Source organism: Phaenicophaeus curvirostris, chromosome 2, assembly GCF_032191515.1.
Source record: "Phaenicophaeus curvirostris isolate KB17595 chromosome 2, BPBGC_Pcur_1.0, whole genome shotgun sequence".
NCBI lineage: Eukaryota > Metazoa > Chordata > Aves > Cuculiformes > Cuculidae > Phaenicophaeus > Phaenicophaeus curvirostris.
Window position 1 is genome coordinate 79,686,405 of NC_091393.1, and position 21,676 is coordinate 79,708,080.

Genomic DNA, 21,676 nt, shown 5'->3' on the forward strand with positions numbered 1-21,676 from the left:
CTTATTTCTTTTTAAAAGCAGAGTTTATTACCTCCTCATAGCTGGTCCCTGGGTGGGATCAGCCATCTGAAATTTGAGTTTATTTCTAGGAACTTCATTTTACTAGTTATATTTTCATTCACTCTTCAGAATTAGAAAGTTAGTGAAAACCAAGAGTGAAGTCTGCTCTAGAATCCTCCAAATGACACTTTGCATTTGACCCTCTCCTATAATTTTGTTGCCAGGTGTTTTCCTTCATAATGGATCAGTTTTATATTGTCTTTCCAGAGCTTGCTTCTGACAAGGAATTCTAATTTGAGGTGACGCGCAGATTCCCAGCAGATCTTATCCTAAGAAGGGCTCAGTAGGGGTGCAGTCAGCTCTCCTGGAAGAACAAAACCATCATTTTTAATATACAAGACAAAAGCACCAGCCATTTAGGCCTAAGAGACAGTTTTTCAGTAGAAAACAAGTAAATCTTGGCATCAGCTTTGAGACATAGTAGTAACATTTATTCATATTGAACTAAATGGGAATCACTCAGTTAAAAGAGAATAGATTTGTGTTAGCTGGACAGTCAGGAGAGACCCTAAACATCCCTTCGGTTTTTTGAGGTTTGTCTCTTTTTTGTTTATGCCAGTCTTTATAAAATGGCTCAGCTGTAGCCCAAGACATTGGGCTCAGCTGTAGCCCAAGTATTGTTATTTTCCAATACAAAGTGATATTCCAAATCCCAAACATGGAGAGTGAAAAGGAAAGGAAAACTGATTAATCAAAAAGCTTTTGGAGAACACTAGAACAAAAGAAATGAGGAGGTGGTCACCCTCCAAAGCTTTCAGATAGATAAACTAACTTCAAGAGCAATATAATTTCAGTCTGTCCTGCCTTTATCAAATATGCCTTGGTTGGGAGCATTAGTTTTACTACCCAGCTTTCAGACAAAGGTGGTTTTTCCAGCAAAGTGCAAAGGTTGTGCAGCAATAGTATCCCCAAACACGCCTGATCTCTGTGCACCACGGACACTGAACAACTGCAAAATCGATCATTTTCCAAATGGCTGAAGCAATGAAATTCACTGTCTAGTTGTCATATCTTCACAAACGTAATATCTGTAGTATTTATTTATTTTTTTATTACCATAGTCTTGCACTTTGTTTCTCCTACCAAAACTGCCTTGTATGTGCTCTTACAACTCTCTTACCACACATTTATGCAAAGGGAAGCAAATAAAATTTCCTTATTGTTTACATAATCTCATGTGCATTTATAGTTACATAAATTTTGGTGGAAGTCTTTCCCTACCATTTTCTTTTTCCCAATACAAAGATAGTGTAAAGAAATGTCCCAAGGAAAACCTGAAAATTTGCTATATAGACTCACGTTTATTATGCCCCATGTGGACTTTTATTATGTAAGACCAAGTAACTCACTAGCAGAATTTTTAGAAAGAAAGAAGAAAATAAGGGTTTTCAAAAAAATTTTCAGGTCTGTTTTATCTATTATAGCGACATAAAACGTGGCTTCACCAGAATTCAGGTTTCATTCCCTATGACTTACCTATTTTTTTTAGTATTTCATTAATCCAGCAATATCGTTTGGGTCAAAATTTGCCTTTTCATTCTAAATCATTTAAAACACAAAACTCTACGTACCTAGAAATTTCTGAAGATCATCTTCCATTACACATACATTAGGCATTTCATATTTATTCTCCGAAGTCCCAACAATACATATGTCACGAAGATGTATGTTTCCCTTTGCATACAAGTTCTGTTGTTTGAGAGATTATTGCAATTTAGACCTCTAACTTGCACTGTCTCACAAGTGCCATTGGTCCACTAGCTGCCTAGCCTGCCTAGTGGGGCAAACACAGAAGAGGTGTGCATCTGTTAATTTGCTGTGAACCTGAACAAGTCTTCTGAGGGCTGTGACTCCTGCAAAACTCCTCCCCAGACCTTTCCTGCCAGGCTCTATAAATCCAACAGTTTTGAAACAAAATGCTAGGGTACCTCTGTTTCTGATCTAATTGTATTTTGGTCAGTCACTTTCTGTCAAATTAGATGAAATTGTCATCTTCATACTACCACAATACTTTTTTTTCATCTATTACATACAAAATACATGTATTTTCCCCCGAAGAAAAGGGTTCCCTAGGCTTCACTGCAAATTGTGACTATGATGGTGGTGGGTACTGTCTAGGTAGCAAAAACTAAAGCAGATTTACCAGATTTCCATTAGAACAGGATTTAGGAACCCATGTGACTTCAGCTACCCATGGAAAGATCACTCAGTTGTGTTGGTTAGCTGACTGGCAATTAAATTATATGTGGTGTGGTGAAGTGTAATTTAGGTCTTGCAAGGATTTGATGCTTGTGTTTGTATATACGCTGCTCAGTAGACAGCAGTATAACTCTGTGCAAGCTTCAGCATGTGCCAGCTGCCAATGTACTTCACATTTCTTTGGAGGGAAAGGTCTCTGCAGTAATGCAGAGAGTTCAAGTCCCACATTTAGTATGAACCTCACCCCTGCAGCTGGCTCCCACACCTCTGAGACTTCCATCTATCATATCATGTCCATCTTTCCCTGGATGAGAAGCTCTCCCGAAGTGGCTAATCACTGTCATATCTGCTCTCAGTCACGAGCCAGTCAGAGATTACACACAACTCATTTAGACAATTGTATCATGTATCTCTGTTGATGGATGAACACCAAATATTTGGCTCCAAACAAGGAGATGCTTCAGGCAGAAACATGCACAGTAAGGCCACGATTTCAGAGAGACTTTAAGCCAGGATGCATCAGTGGTCCCCTCCCCAGCATAGTGGCCACCACTCATTCCTGCCCCTCACCTGTCTTTTTGCTGGTGTCAATCCAAGTATTGCTGCAGCCTCACAGTCCACATGATAAAAGAACTCATCCAGTGAAAGGTAACCTGATAACATGAAAAAAAATAAAGGTAAGTATCAGCACAGACGGGTTGTCTAACTTGCACCACTGTACAACACCACTAGCATGTACAAGGCCACCATGGAGGAGGTCGCAGGACTCTGTGGGTAAAGGCAGGAGGGTAGAACGATTGCTCCTTGTGATAGCATCTAATGCCAGGGGAAAATTGATGGAGAGCTGTGCCACATTCAGAGAAGATGGGCAAAGCCCACAGTGAGCAGTGAGTCAGAAGACAGCCAGCCAGGCAGCACATTGAGATGAATTCTCAGAGGTCCAAGCACATGCAAGTTCTTTTTCATTTAAGTCTCACATGAATATCCATGGCTGTTTTTCCTTCTGTGCATGCTGTAAACAAATACTTCTGCCTGTGCCTTACCTTAGTCTTACTGAAATAACAGTGATTTCACCATACCTTGCAGATATTCCTTGTCCAACAAGTGTAGTGAAATGTAGTGAATCTGCAAGCTCTAGATCACCTTCAGAACCACCCAAGCCCTGCAGGGCATTTTCTGGAGTATCCAAAGCATACAGGAATATGTCCCAAAAAAGCTGCATGAGATAGGTTGAGACAGAGCACTGTGCATCAGAAGAAATGCGTGCAATAACTGTCTGGACCCTGAGCATCCTAGAAAATTTTACATGTCGATAATGTCTTAGACAGAGGCAAGTTGCAGCAGGAGAGGTTTCAGCCTTTTAGTATCAACACAGCAGGTCAAGCTGAAAACAGAAGGAATACAACAAGTATTTATTTTGAAAATGAAATCTGAGCTGCCCACAGCCAGTTTTGCATTTGCTTTTCTATAGACACAAGAGGGTCAATATTTGCTATTCTCTGGCTCCAGTGGGCTTGCCACAAATATATATTTGCATGAAGCTCAGTATTACCAAGGTTTCTTGAAAGTAAGCCAGAAAAGAAAAATATACTCAGAGGTTTTATAAATGAGCAGGAAAGCCCTCCCCACACTACTAATTCTAACGGATAAGTGTTTTGAGGAACGTGCCTCACTTAAGCACTCTGTAAATATGACTTGCAATAAAAAAATGCAGTATTTTAGCTGTAGATCAGTCTGAGCCACACCATGGCTCCAGCGTCAAAACTTTTGAAAAGATCCCCAGGACTGCAATTCTGTCATGCAGCATCGATGCTGCAAGCCAGGATCAGCTGAAGAAATGCGGATTACATCTGCCTCATTGAATACTGTTATTATCGTTATTACTTCACAGCTCATTTTTCCTTCCCAGCACAAGACTCTCCGAGCACAGAATTTCACTGAGCTCCTGGTAACTTGCCACACATGCTAACAAAGCCGGCGTTTTTCAGGGCTTGTTGGAGCAACATTGTAGCTGCTGTGCTTGTGGCCTTTGCTCTTCTGTGCGAAGCCCCCAGCCTCGCAGGTGGGCACGAAGAAGCCACACATTGAGTATTGCCATGTTGCTCATTTCTCCCTTCCCCAAAGCCCTTTGCCGGCCCCTTGACTCTTTTCACTTGCCCACATACTGTGGTGAAGCACGTCTGCGTGAGATAAGCCTCTTCGCAGCAAACACCAGTACTCCGCTCTCCCCTCCTGCTGCCTATTTCCCATAGGCACAGCTGTTTCCCTGGGTGGGCTTTAACACCCATTTCCACATCCTTGGTGGCAAACACGGGCGCTGTGACTGTACCAGCTGCCAACAGTTGGGGCTTGCACCAATTGCAGTAATAATACCATAAAAAGCAGATTTGGTAAGCACCAGAAAGATCTATTTATCATGTCCTACAGCGGGCATTCCCCATAGCTACCAGCTTTACTGCAGGTTTATATGAAGGGAAACATGTAGCCCCTGCCAGCACTGCCTCTTGGCTTAGCTGGCAAAGTTTGTGCAGTGTTTATGTTGAGTAGTTCAGGCGTCTTGAAAGCTTCAGCAGCAGCCGCTTTAGTTCATTTTTCCATTTATGAAACATATGTTCTTTTACAGGCCAAATTATCACAGGCTGTTGGTGTCTGCAGCACATCTTATTCCACAGAGCTGGTTTTTGCTTTGGCTGTGGCTGCCCATCACAGAGTTTGCTAATTCTTCTGTTTTCTCCTGGCAGTATTAATGAGGTAAAGGCTCACTTCCATATTTCTGGTGTCTTTGTTTTAGCATACATTGGAAGGAACTACACAGCTCCTAAAACTGCTAGAGATCACTAAATTACTCATGAAAAAATCCACTTACTCTTTTCTTTGCTTCCTTAAGAGTTTCTTTGGCAACACCTGAAGACAAGGCAAATCCTTTCACTAATTTACAACACGTTGAGTTTCTTTTTAAGGCATCCAGAACTGGAGAATGAACACTCAGAACTACTGTGTCCTCTTGCCCAGGATCTCTGTTATTCTCCACAGAAGAGTGAAGTGTGGGTAAAGAAAATAATTACTAATACAGGTAATTATATACAAGGACTAAGATTCAGTAGAGCTGAAAATGGCTTTTAGACTTTTAGCCTTCACAGACTGCTGTGGTTTCTCTTTTCATTATGAACTTAACTAACTTAATTTTCCTGTTACTCCCTTGTATTTCTGAAGTATCTGTTGGAGAAGCCAGACAAAATAATGCTGCTGACTACATATGCCCAGCAACCAATACCTAGCATGCCTGTGATATTTAAAAACCCATTTAACATTAATAGGGCCGTATGTTCTTGGGGAATTTACCCACACTCTGTAATCTCAGACAAGCAATATAGGGGTAGGTGAAATAGTTTCAGGCTGAGGAACTTTGAGAAAGGCTACATCCATTCTGATGTATTTATGAAATGTTTAACTTAGGAGCTTACATATGACTCCAGACACATGTTGTACATCTCAGGAATGACCCACCCATCCCTGCCTTTAACCATTTTATAACCCATGACCAGAAAAGACAAAGTTATACCAAGACCTTATGCTGGAAAAGCAAAAGATAAAATTGGTTGGGGGGGAGTGGAGGGGGGTGGGAATTTAACACAATACTCCTAGATCTCATGGTTGTTACATAATGCCAAAGTTGGGAAAAGGTGTTTTCAGCTCTCTGATGTTCAGCTTTCTCTTTCTGTGAAAACAGATTAATAGAACTTACCTATCCCACAGACGTGTCGAGACAATTTTTCTACCACATTTTTAAGTCCTCATCTGAGAGATGTTTTACAAAAGCAGACTATTATTAAAAGAATGGCCCTTTTGGAAAAGCAGTTAAAATAATTAGTTGAATATTCTACTGTATTCTGCAGTCTTTTTTTTTTTTTTCTTACACTGCCGATCTACATTGTATATTTTAAGACTGATGTGGCTACTAAACAAATAACATCTGCCCAAGAATTCTTCTTTCAAACAACACCAAAAAATTGGGCAGATGAAACAGAAGGAGGTCTTTGCCATCTCTTGGGTCTTTCCTTTCTCATCAGATGAAAGCTTAGAAGACAATAAAATGGAGCAGCATAAATCATAGAAATCTGCATGGCATTGTCTCATTTGAGCTCCCTACAGAGAACATACATTTTATGGTTTTTAGTCATGATCTTTGCATGAGTAATGATTCCTTTTGTTACTAAGGATCTCTATTGGCAGCAAATTAATGTATGTGGATTCATTAAGCATGTTTTCCTTTGAATGTGTGGATGTTTTACTTCCTTCTCCTCAGAACACAAACAAATGCTGCTCTGCATCACTTCAGCGTGAATCAGTAGGGTTCTTTCAATCGTACAGCACAACCAGAAAACAAAAATACTGCACTAATTTTTTTTTAAAAAAACAAGTTAAAAATATCTCAAAACACACTTTGCCACGCAGGGCTGGATTCTGATCTTAGGAAAATCAAGAAGAGGGAGTAGTTTCAAAGAAGAGAAGGAAATTATTATCTATGTCTCCTAGCAGAAGTGAGGATTTTGGTCCTTTGAGGATATTAAGTATGTATGAACCTCCCTCCACTTTGATCTCTTCCCTGCACTGCCCGGCTGCCAGCCCAGGCCCCACTGGCTCTCACTTCATGCTTTTCCCAAACCAACAGCTGCCACTCAGCTACCACCTCTTCTTTAGTATCTTTTCATTCCATTTTTCCCTGGCTGCACACAGGCTTCCAATTAGGGGGATATTTATTTGATATTATATAGCTATCTTATCTTTCTTCTCTGAAAGAAAGCTACAAATATAACTGATATATTTACCCCACCCCCATGTCAATATTGAAAACATCTCTCAAATTACCTCAAATTATGACCTAAAGAAACGTGCATTTTTAAGTTACTGTATACCTGACATGGCTTTTGCTTTAAGCCAAGAGACAATCATGACAGTAGGCTGATAACGCACGGTCAAGCATAGCTTTGAGTTTCCTGGCTGAACTGTTAGATGCTCGTGTCAGAAATTCAGTACTTATGTAAACAAAAAGGAGAAAAAAAAGAAAAAAGAAAAAAACCTTCCAGCACATTTCCTATAAATCTTGTAGCACTTACTTACCCTGAAAATCAGAACAGTTCCTTGGGTGAGTTTGTAATTAGAAAGTTTCATTTACTTCAGAGAAAAAAGCAACTCCACTGCAGCCCTTCTAGTCTGTCAACTGCTTAAATATCTGCAATTATATTTTTACTGAAGAAGGCATGTTATGAATCCACTGGAAAAGAGCACTCTCACTCCTAGTCAATGTATTCCCTTGATGCTTATTTAGCAAGCCATTAATATTTTCAAATTATTTGATCTCAAATCTTTTTATGAACAAAAGACAAATGACATCTCTTTATCAGCATCAGCATGAGACATCAAGTTTTTCAAATACCATAATAAAAATTTTCAAATATTTTTCCCCCATCCTCTTTTTCTTAGACTATCTTAACAGTGACTGTACAGATGCATCTAAAATTACTAGGGAAAGTCATTTCTTGTCCGTCACTTTGCCAAGTTTCACTGTGAAATGTGTTTTCATAACTCCATTATGAAACTCTGGAAGTTGGAATCAAAGAGTAAAAGTAAATTGAGAGGGATATTGATCTGCAGGCAGAGTGCAGCAAAGCAGTTCACTGTGGTTATAGTTCATCTGATCCTGCTTGTTCGGGGCCTAGACTAATGTATTATCTGAGAGATCAGGCAAGAAGCAATAAGGAAGGTTTCTTGGGGGAGCAGAACATCCGTGTGTGCCTGCCTGCACTTTGCAGCTGCCTGCAAACTGAAGTGAGAATTTTGAAGAGCAGCAACTGCAATTTTGTGATAGTGCTCTATGGCACAGGCATTTTTTTTTTTCACGTTAAATTAAAAAAAAAAAGAGGTAAGACACTGAAGAGTCAACAACTATGATACTAAATGTTAAGTCCTATGTGTGGTTTTAAGAAAGTCACTGTCAATTGCTTTTTCAGGAAGGCTTATACACATTAGCCAAAAAGGAAACTGTTTCACTATGAAAACTTCTAAGCAGCCGTTTGCCTAAACCCTATTATTTTTAACTTTATATACCAAAACCAGTTTGTTGGCTTAGAATGTGATTAACTTGTCACAATGAGATGCACAAGCAATTATGAAAAATTTACTGTTTCGTGCTATATACCATTGCCTCATTAGTCCTAGCTGTTGAACTTGGACCGACCTGGTGGAGTGAACAGATTTTCCAGCAGGTAATTGACTTCAAGAGAAAGTCTAGAATAATTCTAGCTGGCTGTTACACCAGGAATGAGTCTCCTTCCATGAATTAATCACTTTGGGAAGAATTTTTCTTTTTGAATAAACTCATTATTTTTAAACTTATGACATTTAGCTGTATAAATAAGCTTTAGAGCTGTGATTTAGAATGTGTGCTAACTGCAGGCACGGTATGCCATGGATAGCAGAGCCTCCTCTGCGTTTTCTGGAGTGACTTCATCTTCTGATTACAAAGAAATGGGAGCAAGGAAATGAACTGACTTGTGATTTCACCCACTTATTACCAGGATATATTTACTTGCCTGACAGTTGTGCTTAAGGATGCATGCAAGGAAACTTCAGCTGTGTACCCAGAGAGCACCAAAGTGTACCCCAGGAAAAAGAAGCGTGCCCAAAGAAGACAAAATCCAACCAAATCCAAAACAAGATACAACAAAGTAATCTTGTTAACACAGAGGTGTTCCTTCAGGTTCAATTGGACTAGTCCAGTGGAAGTCATTCAAAGTTCATTTCATTCTAAAAGCTAATTTTCACAGTATGAGGCTTGGGCAGATGTTCTCTTCCAAATCTGTTTTTACCATATGAGGATATTACTGCCTACATTGTTAACAAGAGGTTACAGTCTCCTAGCTAATTTTATCTCAAGTAAATTGAGCTTTCTCATCAGCAGAGCTGGGTGGAAGTCTGCCTCCAATGGAGAAGCTGATTCTTTTAAAAGATCATCCTGCTAATAAGACAACCACTGAGTGTCTGGTAACACTTTCTGGCTGTGGCTCTTAAAAAAAGCCAACAAAAAAAAAGTTTCATACAATGAACTTAAAAACGTGCAACTTATTCCTCTGCCTGACTAAGGGGTTAGTCCTAATGCTCAATGCCACAAAGAAGTGGCAAGAAGTTTACGTTGAATCTCAGAGATTAAATACATTGATGGAGGATAGATCCTATGTTTACAGGACCACAATGGTCCACTTGCTGAGGTTAGAGCCTCTGATTGCTGAAAGGATGTGCATTAACACACTCTCTTTAAGCATTCACTACTAGCCACAGTCACCTAAAGGGCACTACCCTGACTCAGCAGGGGCTTATTTTTCCTGCCAGAGTTGCTCTGCATTAGTTATTCAGAAGAACCAGTAAGTGTATACCGGCTTCAGACTCAATCTGGACCACCTGGCTTTTGTCTTTTCTTTCTCTCTGTTTTTTCCCAGTCCTCTTACAAAGGAAGACTTGATAACCCAACGGTCCCCTGCACACATCCAGACTGAAGTCAAAGAAACTGAAGAAACAAAGTGACTGAAGTCAAAGAAACCCTGCTCAAATAAAAACCCAGTCCCTGCCACTTCTACCAAGGAAGAAACACCATCAGTCACAGCACTATGAGTACTTCATTAGAAGCTATACAATTACTTTCCATGCCTGGTACCCTAGCCCACAACGGACAGTAGTGCACATGGTTGGCAATGTGTTCAGACCCTTTATGGGCCAGCAGGCAGGTAAAGCACTTGACCCACTGGCTGCAAGTAGGCATGAAGCTATTAAAAAATCAAAAGTCTTAGCCTCCTCCAATATTAACATGATGCTCCAGAGTGTACAAACATTAGAACTAACATTAACATAATTAATTATTTTTAGGAGTTCCATCTTAAAGCAGTGTTTTTCCTGTTACACCATCCCTCCTACATTCAGTGACATACAAGGTATTAAACTGGGTGCAAGCCAGTAGCAACAGCAGAGCCGTCCCCCCGGCAGTCCCAGCAGTCTGTTCCATCAGTTCCCACAGGCCTACTGAGCAACACATATAGAAAGGGAGCTGCAGCTGTAGCTCTGGCTACACTTCACTCAGAAGGTATGCATTCATCATTTCAAAACATCCAGTGCTTTATTAAAGCAGTAACCAAAAAAAAGAAAAATAAGAGGAAAAAAGAGAAAGAATCCAAAATTCATGAAACTTCTTTCATTCACTGGGAAAGCTCTTGTCTGCATGATGACTACAAAAAGCGTTGCATCTAACAGCCATCTAAAACAATTTGAATGTGTCTGTAAAAGACCAATATTCAACCTTTCTTACATGAGGTATCAAAATAAAACTAAAATTACAGCTTAACACACAGGTATACATATTTTAGCAAATGAGGCAAGCAGGGCACATTATTTTTAGTTGTAGTGGTGAGGAAAAGCGTGAAAAATAGAAGGAGGAAGGAAGGAAAAATTGTGTCTCAGTTTGGCTCAGGCTTCTGAAGTTTCAGCTAACATTGGCAGCATTTGGATACGACACATCTCCTAATAACATTCAAGGATTCTCTTGGACTGAACTGCATATGTAATTATATCATAAGTTTTTAAAAATGACCTAGAAAAGAGTGATTGAACTTGCCCCGAACTTGCAAATTAATTGTGAAACCCTTTATTAGGTGAGCCCACAGGACAAGGATGACTGCAAAACCCTGCTTCCTCATCAAAATACAACGTACATCAACATGCATTTTCTCATTGAGTCCAAATGCTTTTCAGCTGAACCCATAGAGAACTTTCAAATTACTTATGACAAAATCTGGATCAACAATGAGCTGATTTTCTCTCTTTTAAATTATGCAAACAATCTGTCGAAACACAGACATCGTTCATCTTCCCTAATACCATGCAATAACATACCACTTGTAGGGCCTCTAATCGGAACCTTTAGTCTGGAACCTCAGAACCAAAGTTAGCCAAGTTCCTATTCTCTGCATCACATCAGCAAAACAGCTTCCCATAACACTGGATGATGGAGGAAGAAATCTAATTTATCTTGCAGGTACACTGAACTCATTGCAGAGCATTTTCACAGAATCACAGAATAACCAGGTTGGAAGAGACCCACCGGATCATCGAGTCCAACCGTTCCCATCAAACGCTAAACCATATCCCTCAGCACCTCGTCCACCCGTGCCTTAAACACCTCCAGGGAAGGTGACTCAACCACCTCCCTGGGCAGCCTGTTCCAGTGCCCAATGACCCTTTCTGTGAAGAATTTTTTCCTAACGTCTAGCCTAAACTTCCCCTGGCGGAGCTTGAGGCCATTCCCTCTTGTCCTGTCCCCTGTCACTTGGGAGAAGAGGCCAGCTCCCTCCTCTCTTCCATTTTAATGGAAGTCACAAATACATCCCTGCCTACCAAGAAGTCTTTTTTTCAGCAGGGTTATGATTGCTGTTATATGCTTTTCCTAAAGGCTGATTGGTAAAAGTACTCATCCATACAGCTTTAATTATGTCCTTGACATGTGTACAACCACACAAACATGGTTGAAATAGTGTCAGGAATCAACAAGGTTTTCCTAGCACTTCTTGCAACATAGTAGACCAAGACTGTGGATGCCAGAATTCCATCCTGATCTCATCTTTTTGGCACATTTTACTCCAAACTCTCAATCTTTTGCCTTGGCTAAGACATATCCATCCATGACAGCACTGGATTCAGGTCACAGAAGCTGGACATTTTTGCTAGAATTTGATTTAAGCTAGATTTGTCCTGGTAAACTCTTTATCATAAATAACACAAGGCTGCCTTCTCAAAAAGATGTAGCAAAATCCTTTTTTTGCCAGAGACAAAAGGTCTCCTGTGAAGTGTAAGCTGTTTTTCATTGCAAAACAATTTCTTCTTTGCTAATATTCAGCAGGAAAGGAAGAAAAAGACTCAAAGGTGCCACTCAATCCATTTCCAGGATAATCAGCCAAACTATATTGGAAGCAAAAGCTAGCCTGTCTCATATCAGAATTTTCTGAATGTTATTCTCATTGGTTTGATGAATGGGGTGGTGGTGGGGTTCTCTTTTCCTTTTCATAATTCTTTCCCCAAAAGGAAAAATTTCCCAAAAGAATTATTTCATCATAAATTGCAGCTAGTAACTCACCCAAGAGGGGAAAAGAATCCAGTTTGTAATGAAGAATTAGCTCTCTGGTCCCAGCAGGGAACTGAAACTAGAGGGTTTTTTCTGTTACTATTTAGCCCTTCCTGGGGTGTGACTCATTAGTGCCTTCATGCCTCATTGGGATGTTTTGGTCAGTCTTTTAATTTTAAGAACCCTTGATCCATTTTTCTTTCGCTTTCAGGGTGCACGCTGCATTTTCTTGCTACTTCTGGCACTAAATGCTGGAGGTGCTTCAGGTTCAAGATTGCACTTAGGGGGAAAAAATGTGACTGAGGCAAAATAAATGCCTTTCATGAGCTTTTATTCCCCTGCAGGGAATAAAAAATTTTCATTAAAGCAGAAATTTGAATTTCTGAGTAGCTGCCATCCTATGGGTGCAAGTGGATTCAGCAGAGAAGGAGGGTCCTGCCAGAGAGGGTCTGGAGTACACACAGGCTGTGACTCTAACTGTGGTAAAACACCCCAGGCTGTGTTTGCAGAAGAGAAACATGGGCAGGCTGGATCTCTCAAACAAGAGGCGACTTCGCTGAAGTGCAACATGTGCAGAAGAGTCTGGGGGTGAGATAAAGCCATTGTGTTTATCAACTTTGAAGGGCTTTTGATGGGTTTTCAACTCGGGGGTTGAGAGATTTCAGCCTCTGTTGGCAAGTTCCCTGGAAAAAACAAACTTGTCCAATGGATGTTAGTACAAACAGGTCCTCCCCTCAGCCAAAACAAACCGGCAAGCAAATAACATGGGTGAAACGGGAAAGTCTGAGAATGAAGTCAGAGGCAGGAGTTGCTAGGGAATGGAAAAGTGACAACTGAAAGCCAAGTCAACTCCCTGAAATAAAGTCAAAGGCCTCCATTATGTGACTCCTCATCCCCAATATATCCAAGCATCATATTTAAGGTGTTTCATTATCTTCTGAAACCTGGTAATTTCACAGCCTGGAAAAAAACTTTGAAAGCAATTCTTGCAGCTTCATGGGCCTTTTGTATTGCGTTGCCTTTTTCTGTGTAGGGACAGAGGAAGCGTAAGGAGGCTCTGGGTATGGAGGAGGACAAAGAGCGGAAAGTGAGTAGCAGATTTTTGATAGCTTGGAGAGAAGCAATAAATGTGATGGCTGAGAGCCATGTTGGTGTACCTGCATCTCGAGGTGGATCAACCCAGGATACTCCAGTGCTGGAGAGGAGCATTCCCCCGAGTGGGCCTGTGCTGACTCAAAGACAGATACAGAGACTGCCTTGGGTTTTCTGACTGAATTGAGTGCTCATGGTTGTAGGGAAATTCTGTTGCTAAGCTGCTCCAGCCACAAACCTTAGTAGTACTTGTTGCGTGCATCTCCTCTACCACGTTTATCAGCCTGGAAAATTAAGAGACAAGGAAAACAAGCAATGCCATGCTATGCTCCACTGGGTCTTCATGCTTAACAAGGAATGCCACCAATGTCAGCTACAATGAACACAGGAAAGAAAATTTGGGCAGCTGATATTTCCACTGCAACCAGGCTACCCACTAAAAATATTGTCTCTGATATGCCACAAGAGTAGTTTACTTGAACTCATCAGAGCTGGAAATACATCAGTCCCTCAGGAAACAAAGCTACCACAAAGGAGGTGAGGAAGGAATCAGTTGCCTCTCTGCCCTAGCTGGATTTTCACTCTTGGATATTTTCAGGTGCTCCAGAATAAGCACAGCTGTAACCAATTTCTTTCAAATCATGGAGCCTGGTACTCAGTGATTGGTGCTCTCATTTTATTCCTTTTGCCAGGCTGTAACCACTTGGTTTGAATCAACACTGACGGCTCTGTCAGTCTGATGATATTTTTTTTAAAATATTCTCAGCAAAATAGTTGGGCTAGTTCCAAATCAGAAGATGTTTTTTGCGATTTTCTGCTTATAAAATCCTTGCAAAAGCAACTCTGAACCGCATGCTCTGGAGTGAAGACCTGATAGTTATCACTGACATGACCTTTGCATCTAAAGAATAAAACCTCATGTTAGAAATTTCCCTAACTATGACTCTTTAGGGGGATGAAAAAGAATCTACAAAACCAAAACTCTCCTTTAATAGCTCACACATGCTCCATAGAAGCTTCTAGCACAAATTCACATCCCAAAACTTTACCCATGTTTCGCATGTTCCTGCTTTTCCTTATGCTCTGATGGAAAACCACAGAGGACCCTTGGGGAGCTGTGGCAAATAGGCATCTAAGTGGAAAAGAAGGAAAGAGAGAAGGACAGATTTTGCTTCTCAGAAGAAAACATTGCGCTGTACACACACACTGCAGAAATGCACTACCTCTGTATTCACCAGCTTTTATAATACAAGCACAGGTGTAAAGCCAGTGCCATGATTACAATACCAAGCAATTAACACTGTTGAAGTCTCCCTAGTTCCATGACACATTTCCAGCAACACAGGAGTTAAGCAGGCAGCAACTAAGATGAAAACAGGGGTCAGTTGTTCAGACATGAGACAATAAACTACAGAGATATGTGTGCGTGTATGATCTGGAGTTAGAACATTTAGAAGAAAACAGAAGAAATAATAACTTCTAGTACATCATGCATTTCAAACACATTGGAAAAATTAACTGATGAGATTACCTTGAAGGCGAATTCCAGATTATAATGGTCAAAGTAAAGAAATGAGCACAGAGAGAAGTTTAGCAAGCAAAATGAGAAAGGAATTTGCCCTGGAGAAGGAATCTGTTTGATATGAAGTCTCTACCCACTCTGGTGTGCATCTTCGGACACACGCTTCAGGGAGTCCGATAAAAAGTTGAGCACAGAAGGTTACATAGACCATAAATTAGGCTCCTTTGCCAGCCACTGGAACAAGCAGGTTTCACATTTTTCTTTTAGAGCAAGCAGAAGGTCCTGGACAAGGAGGTTGAAGAAGCTTTGAACACCCATACCAGTACAGACAATGACTCATTTGGTCTGCTACCCCAGGAACACCTATCCTGAACTCATATCTCTGTGTTAAGGGAATTTTACATCATTAATCCTGGATTAACTTTTTTACCCCTCAACAGCTGCAGAAGGAAAGTTCTGATCATGGTGTGCTGATGCAGTGGAAAGCATTACTGCTCTCTGAGCCCCATCATCAGTGGGCTCCTGTAGCACACCAGTGGTTTTTCCCCACAGTAAATCTCTCTTTCTCCTCCCCTTTCCCTGACCTAATAGCGACCTAGTCAATTAACTTCACTGGAGTATGACTGATCTCTTGATCACATTATCAAGAGAGGCATGTGCAAGTCAGAAGAAAGGAAGAACAGTATTTATGGGATAATAATCAACACAATCAGGAAGGAAAGATAGATTCATCTGTAAAAATACAATGTGCTTGGAGCTGAACTCAGTAAAAATGTCTGCTTTGGTTTGCATTTGCTTCTTTTATGGTTTCACAGGTAAATGTCCACTTTTTTTGCAGAGACATCTTTTTGCAGTGGCATCTTCAAAAAAGTACTTTAATTCCATACCAATTTTAAGATGGCTGTGAAAGAAGGTGGAGTGACAGAGAACAGCCCAGTAGGAACTATAGATTTGTCCAGAGCATAATAGACAGACCTGTGTAATAACTGATTTGTCAGCCTGACAACTCTCCTGCAAAAATAGAGTAGGGAAAAGATTTATTCCAGGTTCACTAAAACTTATTTTCATATTTTTCCTGCCAAAATGGAAAGAAAAAAAAAAACTTCTGAAAAACGTGAGAATTGCAGTCTGGAATAGAAGCCTGGAGCCGACTTCCACACTGCGGCTGCTGAGTAGAGCTGCTGCTCTGCCAGGTTTTGGCTCCTTGCCTAATGATCACAAGAAAGAATTTATACGGAAACCTGTCGCTAATACAAGTCATATTTTAAGCACTTGATCAGCAACTAAATTTTGACTTCTCAAGAACTGACAACTAATTCACGCTCTGCCCCAAACAAACTCAGTGTTATTGAAAACATTCTAGATCCACAATACAAATAATGACACCAGCATGGTTTCTGTCATGCCAAGAGTTATATTAAAAAGAAACCCATGCTTAACTACGAACAAGAAACATACGTAGGTGATTTAGATTCACACAATTGCTTAGGGGATGTTTGTTTTGTGATGTCTTCCATTATGAAACCACAGGAGATCAATGCAAGTATGAAAATCATCATAGTGAAATATTTAACTTCCTATCTCGTTCAGGCAACAATCATGACAAGATTTTGCCACATGCAGTCTCTATGAAGAAAACAAATGGTGAGCAGTCATTTCTTTCCTTATCAGACTCCAACCCTCTCCACTGAATCCAAGTATCAGCAGAGACAAATAAGAACGATGTACATGGTCATAACAGCCAAGTCAAGGAACAGAACATTAAAATGAAAGATAATTTTGTTTTACTGACTGCAGTCACTTGTAATTCTACTGGACTTCTCACTTGATGATCAAAACTTTATTAAAAGCATTAGTAAATGAAGTCAGAGCACTCCTGTGTGAAAGACATCATAAAACCTATTCCTCACTCCTGCAGTAAGGAATATCAAAAGAAAGACAAACTCCAAAATCATTTTGTCTCAACTTCAGTGACCCACGAGCTACTTCCAAAAAGAGAAAACAAAACAAAGATAAGCATGCCCTGTGATTTTAGAGCAATTCACCTCTTCCATGGTCTTAGAAATGACACCACAGCATGCAGTTTGGAATTGGAAAATGAAAGCATCTACTCCTACATTGAATGTCTCACTTTTACCAGAGTTTTGCTTGTTGAATGACCAGCTCTTACTAGAGTTTTGCTTGCCTCTCCCAAATTCTGTCAAGGGCTGAGCCCTGGACAAAGGATTGCTCATGTCCTTGCTCATATTCCTTCTTGTCCCTAGTTCATTATCCACATGTGTCCATCTGCCTTGTACTGAAACAATTGTCTAGCCTGATCTAGAAAAATTAGACTACAGGACTGCAAAGACCACACAAGAAAATGAAATTTTGGATTCCTATGTAGTACTATAAAATCCAAAATTGAACAAGAGCAGTTTGAAGGAATTAAGCACTTTTAAGAATGAATTACTGAACAAAGCCTCATTTGTACCAACCTGTCCTTCTAGGGAAGTGGTTTTCCCCCTGTACTGCTGCGGCCACATCTCAATTACTACGTTCAGTTTTGGGTCCCTCACTACAAGAAAGACATTGAGGTGCTGGAGCATCTGCAAAGAAGCTGATGAAGGGCCTGGAGCACAAGTCTTATGAGCAGCCGCTGAGAGAACTGGGATTTGTGTATTCTGGAGAAAAGGAGGCTGAGGGGAGACCTTATTGCTCTCCACAACCGCCTAAAAGAAGGCTGTAGTGATGTGAGTGTTGGTCTCATCTCCCATGAAGCAAGCAACAGGATGAGAGGAAATGGCCTCAAGTTGCACCAGGGGTGGCTTAAACTAGATATTAGGAAAAAAATTCTTCACTGAAGGGGTTACCAGGCTCAGGAACAGGCTGCCCAGGGAAGCAGTTGAGTCACCATCCATGGAGGCATATAAAAGATGTGTAGCTGTTGTGCTCAGGGGCATAGTTTAGTGGTGGCTTGGGAGTCTGAGGTTAATGATTGGACTTGATGATCTCAAAGGTCCTTTCCAACCTAGGTGATTCTATGATTTTAATCACTTCCTACTAATAAAGGCTTTCAATATTAATTCTAGAGCATGATCTGCCTTTTAAAGGATGGATCTGTAGCACATGAGCAGTGGATGGCACACATATAAATAAGCCTGTTTATAACCATATATGTCTTTTAGCACACACATGCCTTCATGAAAATTAACAAGAGTGACAAAGGAGCAGCCTGACGACAGCTTGCAAACCGGCATCACACCGAAAGGGCAACAGATTTACACCTGCACAAGGACAGCAGACCAACGGTATTACCCCACCTGGCAGTCTGAAAAGTGGCAGCTTTGGTCTGACAAGGGGCTGGTTGCACACATGCACAAAGAAACAAAACCTGGGTTTGGTGCTCTTCATTCCGTCAAGCACTGCAGAGGAGCTGTGATCCCAGGCTCAGATCTAGAGGCCAAAGTCTCTCTCCCAAAGCCCGGACAAAGTTACAGCCAACCATTTAGAAGCACAACAGCTTTTCCACTTATATGCAAGACATAATCAACACAAGAAAAATCATGTTGAGGGGGCAGGATGCTCTGCTTGAAAGTCTCTGCCAGATTGCCTGGTAAATGTCTTCCCTTGCTCCCTCCTCTGAGCAGAGAGTGCATTCCTGAAATTGCAAAACCAGCATCATTGATGAGGCACTGGTACCATAATTTGTGACAGTCGCAGACCCCCCAGGACAGATTACTCAAGTACTAAGAAGAAGAAGACAGCGTGTCTTGCCTGGATTGCATATGGCACTGGCTTGGCCCTGCATAGCACTCTGTGTTCTTGGCTGTCCTAAAGTTCACAGACGACTGGAGGCGCGCTGTAGGGCTAATTCAGTCTGACTATGCATTTTTTTAAAAACCTTTGGCCCTATTCTGATACCACTGAACTTTTCCTTATCATAGTACTGGCAGCTTTAGGCATCTCCTGTTCTGCAGGGCAGCATCTGGACATCCTCTACTGTGCTGTTACCTCCTCCTTCTCTGTGTAGTGGGTTTTCCCTATCTTCTGAGTAAAGCCCAGTGCTACTCATTCTTTATTCCAGTGCGATGGGAGGCTCCTTCGCCTTCTCTTACCTTGGTCTTTTCACAGCAGATTCATCATGGGGAAAGGTGGAGGAGGGAGTGGAGCAGTACAGGCAGGTGCCACAAGGGCACCAAGCACTCCATGGCCTTCCGTTCAATGCAATTTCTTCCTCTATGCATTATCCTGCTTTCAGTCCCGCTGGGTGCTTTCCCTAGTTCCTCTCTTCCCCTTCACAGCAAGGATGGAGACCTCCTTTAGGACAGGAGGTCTCTGCCCTGGGATCCTGGGGACAGGAGGAGAAACCAGAGATGGAAAATAGCAAAAGGTATCCAGGAATCTGTTAAATTCTAAAGGAAACAAACAATAAATGGCAGAGGCTTTGTAAAGAGCAACATGACTGAATAGATTTACCAGGTTTGTTAATATTAATGGTAAATAACCCTGGAAAAGAAGACTGTAGGTATGAAGACTATCATAGGCCAAGTTCAGGGAGGTGTAAGAGAATATTTGATAATCTGTCCCTCTTCCCTTTCTTCAAGCACAGCTTAATGCCAAAGATTTAAACACTTGCTTAAAATTAAGAACACAAACTGGTTAGCTTTGCAGAAAAGCAAAAGCAGCACACAGTAAAACAGAGAAAAATTCTATATTGTGTATAGGCGACAGCAGGCAAGGCTTTTGGCTAGAGGGAAGCAAAGTCCCAGCTGCTGCCAGGGAGATAACAGGATACGGACACACAGGGGGAAATTTAGAAGGATTGGAAAAATAACAGCATAGAAAAACTTGTCCCAATACCCTTCTCCTGTACTACCCATCTCCACAGCTGCTGGCCAGATTTATGCTTCTGCTGAGTTGAAGAGCCCAAGCTGCCATCTGAATGGTTTCCAGGAGAAAATGCAGATGCTGGAGGACATGTCTTAAAAAAAATAAATAATTCATTAACTTTGACTAATGCAACCAGATAGGTGTTGCAGCAAGCCCTTTGTTTGCAATTAATATGACGTGGCACCTGTTTAAATTGACTTACATCAGGATTCAAATCCTTGCGTATTGCTAAACTAACTGCATTTTAAATTTAATGCTTAGAGCCAAATTTTCCACACTAGATAAAGTTAAGAGTGGGGAAAAACTATCTGCATTGTTCCAATGCCTAACTTTAAGTTTCCATATTCTCCAAAGGAGACCGTCTGTGGCTGGGGGGGCACAGTCTGAAGCCCACTTCAGCCAGGTTACAAAACGGAGCTTTCAGCAGCCAGGAGCACTGGGAACATCCACAGGCTGCTTCTTACAAAAATCTTTTGTGAATCTTGACACTTGTTAGGTCCTTCTTGTGCCTGAGCTGACCAGTTCACTCTGAATTCACCTGTTGGCCAGTTAAGCAAAAGCAGGAGACTAAACCATGCTCCTTCTCTGCAAAAAGAGAAAGTACATTCACAGTTTCTCCCATACAAGTGCAGAAGTATGCTGCTAATACCAAATACCCAAGTGAAGCTGAAATTTCCGTGCCTGAACTATTTTTTTTATTAAGGACTGGAGAACACAATGTCATCATTTCCATGTCCCACTTAAATACACAGCGCACAAATGTCTCAATAAACAATAAAGCTCTTTCCTGTCTAGCACTCTGTGACCTAGAGTGAAAAATAGCTTTCTCAGGCACATCTCTATGTCTGTTTCCTTTTGCACTTCGAGAGCTTAAAAAAGCTCTGTCCAGTTCCTTGTTATGTGACAGGTGTTTGCAGGGAAAGTCAAAGTGACCTCATATGTGCCACTGATCACTTACACTGGGTCAGCTTCGGAGGGTGCAGAGTTATATTTCCTGCTAAGCCACAGATGAACAGAGCACACCTGCAGTCATTAATGAGTTTGCTTCTTGACTATCTTAGGACAGCTTTGGTTCATCCATATCTGGTGCTTCTGTCTAGGATAACCTTAGGGTCTTAAGCAAATGCCTCTTAAGCTAACTCTTTAGGTAAGTGCCAATGTATAGGAGATTGGGAGATTTCACATCTCAAAGATTCACATTTCACTCTGGACTCACATTATGTTTTATTGCGGTAGTGATGAGAAACACGTACAATTTTCCTACATGATCTATCTGAAGAGCCAAGGAAAAATTTTATATTCAGAATCCTAATGAGTTAGCTCTCCACATTTTAACATTAATGACAAGTTTGAAAAGGTCAAGGCAAGGCAGAATTTTAGGAAATAATTGTTTAAAATAATCTCTGGGTCATTGTGTTCCATTTGTGTGAGACAAGCAGGTAAGAAGCTTGATTTTTACCTGATCTTCATATCAATGTTTTCATCTTACTATCTTCCATTCTGCTACTCTGTGCATTATGTATACCTTTACACATACACTTTCTTCCAACAATATTTATTGGGAGGCCATTTTTAATTCACTTTTACTGGTGTTCCAACCTGAAGCCTGCAAATCAGTACCCGGGGAAAAGATCCAGTTCACAGTCTCTGTGTTGATGCTGTCCCAACTTCAGCTCCTGACAGAATGTCAATTACTTTAAGTCTTCAAATATTCAGTTATTTGCACAGGGATTTGGAATGGATACTCCAAGATACACTTCACTGCA

General features: G+C 40.9%; 1 long non-coding RNA gene across 1 annotated transcript; it reads right to left on the bottom strand.

The window, feature by feature from the left end:
- Nucleotides 1-79: 79 nt before the first annotated feature.
- On the bottom strand, nt 80-19,363 carry LOC138718266 (uncharacterized). Its single transcript, XR_011337035.1, has 3 exons — nt 19,136-19,363; nt 2,830-2,912; nt 80-364 (listed from the first exon to the last, which is right to left on the bottom strand). It is a non-coding gene; the product is annotated as an uncharacterized lncRNA (long non-coding RNA).
- Between the last annotated feature and the right edge of the window lie 2,313 nt (nt 19,364-21,676).